Source organism: Piliocolobus tephrosceles, chromosome 18 (genome assembly GCF_002776525.5).
Source record: "Piliocolobus tephrosceles isolate RC106 chromosome 18, ASM277652v3, whole genome shotgun sequence".
NCBI lineage: Eukaryota > Metazoa > Chordata > Mammalia > Primates > Cercopithecidae > Piliocolobus > Piliocolobus tephrosceles.
Window position 1 is genome coordinate 33,425,278 of NC_045451.1, and position 12,357 is coordinate 33,437,634.

The 12,357-nt window shown below is 53.8% G+C and overlaps 1 protein-coding gene and 1 long non-coding RNA gene across 7 annotated transcripts in view; one reads left to right on the forward strand and one right to left on the reverse strand.

Moving 5' to 3' along the window:
* CTIF (cap binding complex dependent translation initiation factor) overlaps positions 1–12,357 on the reverse strand; it is a 336,159-nt gene that overhangs the window by 17,459 nt on the left and 306,343 nt on the right. The window lies entirely within an intron of this gene.
* LOC111539675 overlaps positions 11,605–12,357 on the forward strand; it is a 17,185-nt gene continuing 16,432 nt past the window's right edge. The window contains exon 1 of the long non-coding RNA XR_002730749.1: positions 11,605–11,742. This is a non-coding gene — a long non-coding RNA (uncharacterized LOC111539675). The remainder of the gene's footprint in view (positions 11,743–12,357) is intronic.

The following is a 12,357-nucleotide window of genomic DNA, read 5'->3' on the forward strand; positions in this document are numbered from 1 at the left end:
TCCATCCATCCATCCATCCATCCATCCATCCATCCATCCTTTCATCCATCTATCTACCCATCGACTCATCTATCCATCCATCCACTCAGCAACATTTATGAAATACCTACTGTGTGTTAAACGCTATGTAAGTACAGGGATAACAAGAGGAATAATAAGACTTATAATTTATAATCTAGTAGGGGGAAAGCAAGAGACTTGCTAGGTATATGGCCTTGCAGCATAAGAAGGAATAGTGGTGGTGGAGAACTCCAGGCATATGGCATAATAAAGATGTACAAAAGCAAAAAATGTACACTAGCAGAGAACACTGATGAACAAATATTTCAAGATGCCTAAAATATATGGTTCTGGGGGTGGAATGTGCTGATAATGAAGGCAAAGGCCACATCTTAAAGGGCTCTAGATGCCATGGTACCGAGTTTGGATTTTATCCCAAGGGACTGGAGAGCCACTAAAAGATTTTAAACTGGAGAGTAGCATAGTAATACTTGTATTTTAGAAAGATCCTGTCTTGCATAGTGTGGATATGTAGGTAGGGTGGTGTTTGTACTGGAGGCAGGGGGACGGTTAGAAGGTTGCTGTGAAAAATTGCGGTGGCTTGAATTAAGGCTGGCAGGAAGGGAGGAGGATGTTTAAGAGGCAGAATATGTTAAGAGGCAGAAGTGAGAGTGAGGAAAAGGATGAGGTAGAAGATGGCCAGCCCCCAGGTTTCGGGTTTGGTCAACTGCATAAGTGATGATGCCATCAACAATATTGGGCAGGCAGGTGGAGTGGTTTTAGGGAAAGTGAGTGAGTTCAGTGTTAGAAATGCTGAGTCCAGGGTCCTTGGGGATGGCCAAGGAAGATGACTAATGGGAGAATGGTAATCTGGGATCATCAGCACCCAGGGGTTAGTCAAGCCATTGATGTGAATGAGGTGACTTGGAGAACACATGGAATGAGAAAAGAGGCAGGGGCTCCCAACCTGAACACAGCAATGCCTAAAGGGTGAGAGAGGAGGAAGAATCCCCAAAGAAGGAAGAAAAGGGTGGTCAGAGAGTTAAGCAGAACAGGAGGAAGTGGCGTCATGAGGGCCAAGAGTTCCAAGAAGTACAAGGTCACCAGTGTCAAAGCTCAGAGAGGTCAAGTAAGACGAACAATGACCAAGGTCCCCTGGATTTGGTGATTAGAAGAGCATGGGTGACCTTTGCCATGATGACTTCAGTGCTGCTACTGGGGCAGTGGAAGCCTGGGCTGGGCCCTGCAGGGTTGGAGAGTGCGAAGGAGGTCCGGAAGTGCAGACAGAAAGAGCATACCATTTCTTTCTTTTTCTTTGGAATGAATTTCTGTACTTTCTTCTCCCTCTCTCCCCTACCCCCGACCCCAACCCCCTTCCTTTCTTTCTTTTCTTTGATTTTGGAACTTGCCTATGGAAGAAGAAAAGGGGAGGATGCTAGGGGAAAGACACTGGCACAGGGTCACACAGAATGGTCTGAGAGTCTGGTGTGGTTGAAGTAGGAGAGTCTTGAGCCCATTTAAAGGTAGAGGCGAGGTGCCAGAGTGCAGGAGGAGAGGATAATCAGAAAGGAGGAAAGGATCAAGTACATAGATCTGCCTTAAAGAAGAGGAATGTCACCCCTCTGAAGTGGGAGGAAGGGCTGGTATGGCCATGGATACAGGTGCTTGTGTACACGCTCATGTTGCCTAGCCTTGCACCAAAGCTACAAAATTCATGCTGTTTTATGTTAATCACTCTTGCCTGCCCGCAGTGCAGACACCTTCAGCAGAGGGGAATGGGCCCCCAGGCTACTTTTCCACCAGTTTAACATGGAGCCTTGGTATGGTGGCTATGGTCAGATGTCAGGAAATTTGTGGTTCTGACCTGGTCTTCAGTCCAAGCTTGTGCCCTGTGGTCTGGCTGCCAGCCCTCCTAAGGCAGGCGGTCACCCTAGCTGCGGACTAGGTGCCCCAGAGGGAATAATTAGCCTCCTTCCTGCCGGGCTTGCAAACCACCCCGTACAAAGTGGCAACAGTGGATGTCACATGGGGGATGCTTCATCCCACAGCTGGCCCCGGGGGCTGGAAACATAATTTGGGGCTCAGGGTAGATACCAGATTATCCAGGAGACATTGGAGCCAGAAGGCAGGGCCACAACTCCAGCGGCTCCTCCTGGGGACCAAGCCCCAGCTAGTGGCCTAGACAGGGGCTAGTTCTGTTCACAGTCCCTGCAGCCAGGAATCCCCAGGACCCTGGGGTGGGTTTGAGACTCCAGGGAAGCAGCTGTGCCTGCAGCCAGTGCCTCCCAGCTTCCCCTTTAGGCCCTCCCCATCCCTTCTGGAAGCTTCTTCTGTGCTCACTGACCCCAATCCAAGATCCCTCCTGAGGGGTGAACAGGAAATGCCTAAGGCAGCTCTGAGGTTCCCCTTTCAAGAGGGGGCCTCTGAGGGTGAACAGCACCTTCGGACTGCTCATGCTCACCTGGCTCACATATTTTGAGTGGTTGTCCAATGTGCTCTGCGTGTTTTTAAAGATCTATTTGATCTTTCTACCAGATGATCTGAGTCAGGCACCCCTGCAACGCTCTTCATGTCACAGCTGCAGAAACTGAGGCACAGGGAGGGAAATGATTTCTCCAAGAGTACACAAGTAGGTGGAAAATGGCTTCACTCCTGCTCCCCAGTGAGCGCCCACATAAACAGGCTGATGGGGAGAGGCCGGCCAAAGGTGGGGTGATGGCACATCCCGTTTGCCTGGAATGGTTCCAGTTTTCACCTGTCGTCTCAAAGTCATTAGTTAAAGCATCCTTTCCACTCTCCAAATTGCCCTGATTTGGATAATATACCGTCACCTAGATACGGGAGGGGTGCTGGGGGTTGGGAGTTTTTCCCAGGCCCCCCAGATCCCCTGAGTAGTCCATAGCCTTCTGGCTGATTCCATTTCCCCTCCCTGTGCCTCAGGGCCCCCCTTATAAAGTGCAGTAGTGCTGCTGGCCATCTAAGGGTTGGGTAGCCGGGGTGGGGAGGAGGGCTCGGGAGGCTACCAAGTGTCCCATGGCCTACTGATGGGTGGTTATCATTGCAGGAGATCAGAACTCCTGGCTCACAGGCAGCAACTGAGCCTGCCAGCCCTCCCCACTCCCCGGGGAACAGGATGGAGTTATGGTCCCTGGGAACACTGGGCACAGCTCCCCGCTGGAGCGCAGGGCCCCGGGGAGAGCAGCTGGAGGAGAGAAGGGTGGAAGAGTGATTATACCCAGCTCCCCACTAGGTAGCCCAGTCAGCAGTGCCCAGCCTAGGGGGAAATCTCTGACCCTCCCCACTTAGGCCACCCTCTCCAGGAAGGACTGCATTGTATGTCTGACTCTGCACAATAGAGCTCCTCGAGACGGGACAGTTTGGGCAGCCAGGGGCCAGTCCTGGGACTTGGGGTAGGTGGGAGGCTCCCCTCAAAGGCCCACAGGTCTCTGAACTCACAGGTCCCTCCACAACCCCAACCTCCATCAGGCTGGGACCCTGGGCAAGCAGAAGGGTAGGGCAGGAGGCTCAGGCTGCCATCTGCTCCTAGCTGAGCCTCCTCCCTGCCCCCAGCTCCAGCCCCTTTCCCCAGTCCCTGCCCCTGCTTCTGGCCCCTACCTCCGCCCACCTGAGGCCTGGACTTGACCTTGCCGGCTGTGGGGGCAGGGTGTGATAAGCATCTCTGTGGAGGGAGCTAGCTGCCTGCAAAGGCATTTTCCGCTCTCTAAAGTAAACAATCAAACAGGAAATTAATCGAGAAACCCACATCAACGGAAGGTTCAGGTTGTGATTTTCACAGCCCCAGAGCCAGGAAATTCAAAGTTATAGTTCCCATAGTAACTTGCCTGTAGAATCAGCAACTGCTGGGCTGGAACAAGGCCCTGAGGGGTCACCTAGGCCAGCCCTGGCCTCCGGAAAGCATTGCCCAGCAGTAAGTCTGAGAGTCTCGGGGTAGGCTGCTCTTCTGAGGCAGATCATTAATCCTGGGAACTCTGCGAGGCCAGCGCTCTCCCTTCCGCACTAACAGGAATGGGCGCTCGGCTGACCTCTCAAGGATTCCGTTGTCCCATCTTCTATAATATATTCCCGTACTCCCTCTAGCACTCCCATCCACAGGCCTGCGTTCTATAAAATGGGAATAATACTCACCAGGCCTCCTGCCTCAGGCTGCAAGGCAGCCAAGTGTGGGGCTGAGCGAGGCCTGGTTTTTCACACTCACGCCCCACCACCCTCATTCTACTTAGTCCCATGAGGCCCGACCTCCCCATCCCCAAAGCTGCTGAAGCTTGTAATTGGTGTTGGCCCATCCCCTGCTTGTTTCTCTTCCAAGAGACATTTCAGTTGACTGACAGGTCCAGGAGCTTCGAAAACAGCCACCAAGGCAGCTCCATTACTTGAACATCCTTGGCTCCCCAACCCTTCCACCCTCTGGCAGGACCAAATACGTTGATATTAGCTCAGTGCACACTTACTGCCCCCGACTGAGAACCAGGTAGATTTAACGAAACCGGAGGCAAAGCCTCCACCTTCCAGTAGGTAGGGGCTGTACGTCTTGGGTGGAGTTCTCTTGTGTGTGTGAGCACCGAGGAGTCCCTGCCTAGCAGGAAAGGAGATAAGGGCGTTGGAGCTCAGCCCCAGAAGGAAACAGTCTGGAATCCTTCCCTGAGAGCCACCCTGCCCTCCCACTCGAGATGGCCACTGATAGCTGCCTGGCCTTATCAGCCAGGTACGGGACCCCTGGGGTAACACTGGCTGAGGAGACAGCGAGTGCTTCCCAGGCACCGGGCCGGTGGGAGAGGGGCCTGCCTGCCCGCCCGCCTGCCAGCCTGGCCCCCGAGCCAGCGTCTTGAATTGAGCAAAGCAGTGGCAAGACAGAAGTGGCGCCTGCTAGAAAGAGACAGAGCGTCTCCTTGATTTCCTAACAGGCCCAGCCACATGCCAGGGGCGGACAGCCTGGCCTGGCTTGCGAAACAGTCCTTTCCTCCTCTGGGTAAGCTTCCCTGGGGACGACTAAACCACAGTCCAGTCACCCAATTCCCTGGAGGAGCTGGGCTGAGCCAGGGCCACAAGGACGCTGCCCTAGGCAGAGGTTGAGTTCTCTGCCGTCCCAGAGGGAAGCTCAGGGAGGGCATAGCCGCAGAGGCCACCCACCAGCTCAGAAGGAGGGTCTCCCCATGACCCGAGCCCAGGGGCTGCGCCAGCCATGGGTCCCCTGCCTGCTCACCGATTGTGCACAAGATTATCTGCAAGGCTATGCCAACCTACAGCTCCCTGAGCCTGGGAAGAAGCTTCTTAGAAGATTATGTATGGGATGCCTACGTTAACCAGGTGCCCTCCTAAATGTAGGGAGTTGTTACCAACCTCAGACTTTACAGAGCATGAGTTGGGGAGGGCATAAATAACGAGCAAGGGTCATTGGAGGACTTAGAAAAGGGACACACTGGCCCACTCCTCTGCCACCAAGCATGGAATTTTGAAGAAACCTTCGCCTAAACCATGTCCTTTTCTGCATGATAATCTTGGCATGCTGTATTTAAGAAGGGTCAACACTTGCAGTAGCCTAGTTCCCAGACAGAGGTTCGCATCTTCTGGGGTGAGGGTGGGGGTGGAGTGAAGTTGCGTGGCAGGAGCTGGGTTGGAGGGCTATCCTTTGGGTGAAGGAGTGCAGCTGGTTCTGCAGTGGGTTTGGGCAGAAGGCAGTAACCAAGGACCAACTGGGTAGGGACAGCTGGGCTGGAGACAATGAAGCTCTGTTAATGTTCAGAGAAGAATCGGGCTGTGTTAAGGGCATAATTAGCATTGTGTTCAGAGGCGCAGCCAGGCCTGGGCTGAGAAAAGGGCCTGGGGCTGCCTGGGGTGTCAGCAGGGATTTGGTAAGTACTCTTTGCCAAGTCTAAGAGACTGGGAGATAAGAAGTTAATCGGCCCCTGGAAGTTTGTTTGGCTTTCGAGTGCTACCCTTAGCAGAACATGCATTTTCAGAATGGGCAACTCTCTTTCTAAGTTGAGATGATCTTTTTGGATGAATGAACATGCGAGTCAATATTTTGTTATCACCTGTGCATTCTCACTGTGTTCAACTGACCAGGCTGCATGGGGATGAGGGCTTAGCCTGGCATTCAGGTGGCTTGCTGGGCCACTTCTGCTCTGGGCCCTACAGCTTTCCCACCTCGACTCCTTCACAGACCTCCAATCCACCCAAATTCGTCTGTTCACAGGTCTAAGGATGCATCCTGCCCTTAGCTGCCTCTGGTTTTTGCTCACGATTCTCTCGGCTGAGCATCCCTTTTCTGATCTTGGCTCCATTGACCAGATCCCTTAAGACCAACCGTAGGAGCCTCCTCCAGGAAGCCTTCCCTGATTTTCTCTGACCTCTGCAGCGAGAAGACTGACCACTACCAGCCTGGGAGCAACTGCTGCTTCTACCTAGTTCTAGGTCTAGTCTAGCATCTACCTAGACTAGCTTTTCTTCGCACTGCTCACACAGGCATGTGAGTCCACCTGGGCCTCTCGGAAGACCTGAAGACTGGATTTGAAAGAAAGCATGGCTTTCTGCTGGCCGGGGTGAGGCCCCTTGGAAGGGCCTCTGTGCCCCGGGATGCAGCCCCCCAGCGACATAAAGCCTTGGAGCACAGTGAGTCCCGCACCCAACTTCTCCAGGGAGTCTGAAGGGGGTAGTAGCAACTTTTCATTCATTCACTCATTCAACAAGGAGGCACAGATCCTGGCCTTATAGATTTATGAGTCTAGGAAGGAAGACAGATGTTGCATAAGCAGATCAGCATTTGGAACTAAGGCTGTAAAACGAGACTGGCTGGATTCCAATCCTGATTCAGTCGCCCCACTAGTCATGTCGTGCAATACAGGCAACCCCTGTGTCTGTTTCCTTCCCTGTAAAGTGGGGATACTAATATTACCTCCTGCCAAGGGTAGTTGCAAGGATTCAAGAAGATGATGTGGAATGTTTAGGATCGTATCTGGTACACAGTGAGCTCAATCAGCGGTGGCTCTTAGCACTGAGTGGGCTGCAAGTGGCACAGTGTGGAGTGTGCTGTAGGGTCAGTGACTGTTCTCACCTGAGTCGGGAGAGGAGACTCAGGGACAGCTTCCTGGGAAGAAACCATCGAAGCTACAGCCAGGAGAGAGGGGTGAGGAGAGGAAGAGAGGGAAAGACACCACAGGCAGGGAGAAAGGTGAGCCTGGAGTGCTCAGAGAGAGGGCGGCAGGGTGAGGCTGAGAACAGAAGGTGCTGAGCCAGTGAGAGGGCTGGTGGGGTCATTCAGGGGAAAGGAGACAGTGGCCTAGCCGAGCCATGGAGAGGGAGAAAAGTGGTGGCCAGACTCAAGAAGATCTGCAAGAGCTGCTGCTCACAGACCCTGGGGACTGGCAGCAGGGTAGGGGTTGGTGGTGAGTCAGGGACGGCCTTGGGGCGGTAGCAGGCACAGCCTGGGGGTCCTTCGCTGGGAGGAGGTGCAGGCTTGGGGAGCAGAAGACGGGTTCCACTAGGACACTGAGAGTTTGAGGGGCCAGTGGGCAGGCCTGGGGAGGTGTCAGGGAGATGCACCTGGGCCTGAGATGCAGCTCTGGAGTTTGGGGACTGCTGCTGCCCTGGAATCTGCCTGTGACCAACACAGGTTTTGGGGCCTTCCCTGGCAAATCGCTATTGCTGCCTGTCCGTTGGCAAATCCCTTGACTTCTCCATGCTTCTGGTTAAGGGGTCACCAAATAAATGAAGTGTTGGAGAAGGTTGTAAAGGCGAACACAGTGCCTAAGTGAAGGCTCCTACACTAAACTCTGCATCGGCCCCGAGGGAGACAAAGGTCGTGCTGTAATGCATATGCTTTGAGCCCACCCAAGTGTGCATAGCTACAAGCCTCAAGCGCGGAAATGCTGTGTTGTGCTTTCTATGAAGTGTGACTATAAAGGCGACTTGTTTCAGGGGGGCACACAAAAATCAATCTGTATATTTCCTCAGATTTTCTCCAGTATCTGCCTGTGCAAGGGTCCAGGTGAGACATCTTCCAGGCGGCCACTGCATCGAGAGGCTCACGTGAGGCGTGGGCAGCCCAGTACGCTCAACTCTAGGAGGGTACTGGCTTGGGAAGGCAGCGCACCTGCCGTCCAATAGACATTTCACTCGGGATGAAAGTTCAGTGTGGGCTCCAGCTCCTGTGTGAGTCTCCCCACAAGTCGATGGGCTGTTGATGTATCGGGGTGTTGGGAGAAAAGCAGGAAGAACAAACAGGTGCTTTGTTGCTGTTGTTTCTGGATTTTAATTAATGCCAAGACTACGCACTTGGAGAAGTGAGAACTCTTCCTACATTAGGGACACTGATAGGGAGCAAGTTTGGGGAAAAGTAGAAAAAAATCAGTTCTTCTATTTTCCGATGTAAAATAAAACCCCGGGGAAGATGGACTTTGTTTTTAAAAGTTTCTCTTCCTGAGTGTGCCCCCTTTCTGGCATTGGATAGCAAAACCAAATCAGAGTTCCAGAGACAGCTCCACTCCCTTCCCACCAGGGAGGGCGTGGGTGTGGGGGATTCTTAGCCTCGCAGTCACCCAGCTGCCCAGGGCTGCTGGGACAGGCCGGTGGCGGGCAGGGGCTCAGGGCACGTGGGAGCAGGGAGAGGGATGCACACAGTGGAGAGCTCCCAGCCCTGTGTTTGTACTGGATCCACCTAGGAGAGAAACAGATCCCAGCCCTCACTCTTTGATTTTAGGGCCATGTAGGGCTGTGGGGGCCTAGGAATCTGTATAGTAAGATCTCTGGGTGTTTCTGGTGCAGTCAGAGTGGGCACCACTGAGAAAAATCTCTCTTCAGGTGGATGGGAGTGGCAGAGACTCCATAAATGACTGAGACCCTCTTCTTAGCTCAAATTGCCTTTGTTCAGTTTGGGCTGGGCTCACCCAGGCTCAGGTGCCCCTAGGCCCATAGCTTCCACCCCTACCTTCAGGCACGTCCCCTAGCCCAGACCTCAGCCCTCCCCAGCTCCCAGGCCACTCCTCCTCCTCTGAGTTCCTGCAGCACTGAGAATGTGAACCCCGGATGTGCAATGAACAGCGGTCTCGGAGTCCTCTGAGTGGGGGTGTATGCCAGGCCCCTGCTAAGTGCTTGATGGGACTTAGACAGCCCCCTTCTCGCCCCCACGCTGTGAGGCAGGCACCAGTGCTCCCTGGCTCTAGGGAGGGACTCTGGTGAGCGCAGGGATGAAGATTTGGATCCCAGACCATGAGGCTCTTGTACCTCTCGTTACCAAGGTGTGTATGAGAGGCCCCGGGAAAGGAGACCCACAGCCCCTGGGCATTGCCCACCCACGGCTTGGATGGGAGCCAGGAGGAGCAAGACGAGATCCCCAGTCCTTGGCAGCTCATAACCCTGGGCCTCACTCCTTTGCCCCCAGGCCAGGCAGTACAGGCTTCACTGTCAAACCCTGGCTGCCTCAGTTTCCTGCCCTTCCCCTCTCCTTATGCAATGGGAAGGGACAAACAGCCCAAATGTGGGCAGGGATGCAGGACTAGTAGCTGACAATTTCCCAGGGTGTCCCAGTGGGCCCCCGTGCCCTCTCAGCAGGCTGATGGCAGGTAATGTGGACTAATCAGGGGACACACTCACAGATGGCATCTACGTGCGGTGCCCAGGAGGAAACCAGAGGCACAGCTTGGGTGGCAGCAGGGCCAGCAGCAGCACTCAGATTTCCTGACTCCTAGCTGGTTGTTCCTGCACCAGGCAAAGAGGAGACGAGTAGAGGAGGAAGGCCTGGCTAATCCTTACTTGGGCATGACCAATGGCAGTCTCCTGGGGCTTTCCACCCTCCTTCCCTGCCCCTCTAGGTGAATGGCAGGTGCCGGCAGCCCAGGGGGACCTGATGGGATGTTGAGACCTGGAGTGCTGAAGTGACGGGGTTGGTTGGGGATCTCACTCACTGGTGCCTCATAATCACCCAGGCCTTTGGAGTTGAGGTGGGAGAAGCTGGAGGGTCTGCCTCATACACATCTTAGTGGGCAGGAGGGTGGTGGAGGGGTCCCCTAGAGGCCAGTGGTGATCCCCACTGTCCTCCAGGCAGAGCAGGCAGGACCCACATAGCACTTAGAATCAGGCCTTGAAAAAGACCAGGCTGAGCATGGGGACCCCGAGGGGCAGCCCAGGGCCTCTCTGGGGGCTGCTGACTGTGCTTAAGAGGGGGCACCTGACAGGACCATGTCAGCCCCAGGAGAAGCACAGAACACACTTTTTAACTCTGATCTTGTTGCTGGGATCCTGAATGCTCCAGAGCACAGTGGGAGCTGCCTCTTTAGAGAGGTGGCTGCTTGGGGAGGAGGGAGGTAGGGACTGGAGGTGGGCGGGCTCCAAGGCAGTGGCTCCTAGGGCGGGGGTATGCATTTGTGCCTTCCTGAAGCAAATGTTCATGGGCTAGAGGGCCGGGGGTCATGGGGACCAGACAGCCCGCGTGCCTGTCCCCAGGCCACCCACAGTGGGGGGCAGATGGGTAGAATGACAAATGCAAACAGCGTGCTGGGAGAGAGCCCTCTTTGGATGGATGAGGTGATCAGGGCAGGCTTCTCTGCAGAGGAAACCCAAAGGTTGAGTGGGGGGCAGCCAAGTCGGGGGTGAGGGTGGGTGGGGGGCTTGGTGGGAAGGGACAATGACCAACAGTTCCCACACCAGTCCCCTCTCCGTACCTGGCCCGACATGTCCCATTTGATCCTCCTCACATAGCGCCGTCGCTGCTTTACGGACCATGCCGGAGGGTGGAGATCAGATGATCTCCAGTGTGCCCAAGGCCATTCATGGGGGTCAGGAAGCTGATTCCCAAATCCAGGAACATGCCTCGAAAGTTTGGTGCTCCCTTCTGCACTGTGCTTATAGATGTGGGATCTTTAGCTTTCCTAGGAGCACAGATCCCTCTGAGGATCCCGATGAAAAATCTGCACCTTTCCCAGAAAAACGCACCTCTACACAGGTTCACAGATGTCTGCATACAATTTCAGGGTTCTCACACCCTGAAGGCCACCAAGGGCCCCAAGGACATGAACCTTGCACAGCGCAACCTAAATCGTCAATGGCAATGTCTTAGGAGTGCAGGACAGTGACTGCCTCGGTAAGGCCATCAGCACAGCCATGGCCGCACATGTCGTCCGGAGGATCAGGTGGCCTTTTTCTGTGGCTTTTGAGGTTGGGGCCAGGTACCCTTGTGGCTAATCCATAACGCCAGGATGGCCAATAAAGACACCATAAAAGTTCCCTACTGTGTGCCTGACACTGGACAGATTTAATCTCCAGGTCTTAGGGGCTGTTTTCTCACTTTACTGATGGAAACTGAGGCTCAAGGAAGTGAAGGAATTTGTTTCAAGTCCCAGACAGTACCATGAACATGAGATTTGAAATCATGCAAGTCTGACATGCAAACCTTGCTTCTTTCCATTTTCCCTTCTCACAGAAGGGGCTTTTCGCTTCCCGGAAGCCGGCAGGGAGTTTCTCTAAAGCGCAGGTTGGAGTGGTCAGAAGGGAGTGAACTGACAGCACGAGGAAGGCTCAGCACATGCCAGCTCCACTCACAGGAAATGACTCACGGCAGCCCTGCTGCTCTCGGGCTCCGGGGGACACATACACATTTCCTGTGTCTCGGCTAGAGCCTTGGGCAGTGTGAGCTGGCAGGGCAGATTGCTGAAGGAGGCTAGAGATAGAACACCACCCAGCTCTGCATCCTGAGACAAAGAAGACTTTCCCTGGGCTCATATGACAGAGGTATGTTGCCTCTGGGCCTCAGTTTTGCCATCTGTAAAATGGGGTGAAGGTCAGACTAGATTGGGCATATTCAGTGTGGGATCCCCCTATTGGCAGCATCAGCATCACCTGAAAAACTGCAAATTCTCCTTTATGACAATAGATCTCAAACCTTAATGTGCATTGAAATCATCTGGAGGGGAGTTTCTCACTCGAGAACCACAGCGAGATCAGGGATCGGCGAACTACAGTCCCCTGGCCAAATCTGGCCATGGCCTGCTTTTTATGGCCCATGAGCTAAGAATAGTTCTTTCCATTTTTCAGTAGTTGGGGAAAAAAATCAAAGAATATTTTGTGACACATACAAATTATATGAAATTCAAATCTCAGTGTCCATAAATAAGGTTTCGTTGGCACACAGTCACTCTCAGTCATTTGCATATCGTCTACGGCTGCTTTTTCCACTATGAAGACAGAGTCAAGGCGCTTGCTCTCCTGGTTTCATGCTGCTGCTTGTGCCCTACACCTCACAGGGATGTGGTTAAACTCGGCTTTGCCTCTTGGCCTGCAGAGAGCCTAAAATATTTACTATTTGGCCCTTCATACAAGACATTTGCCGACCCTGATCTACAGAGA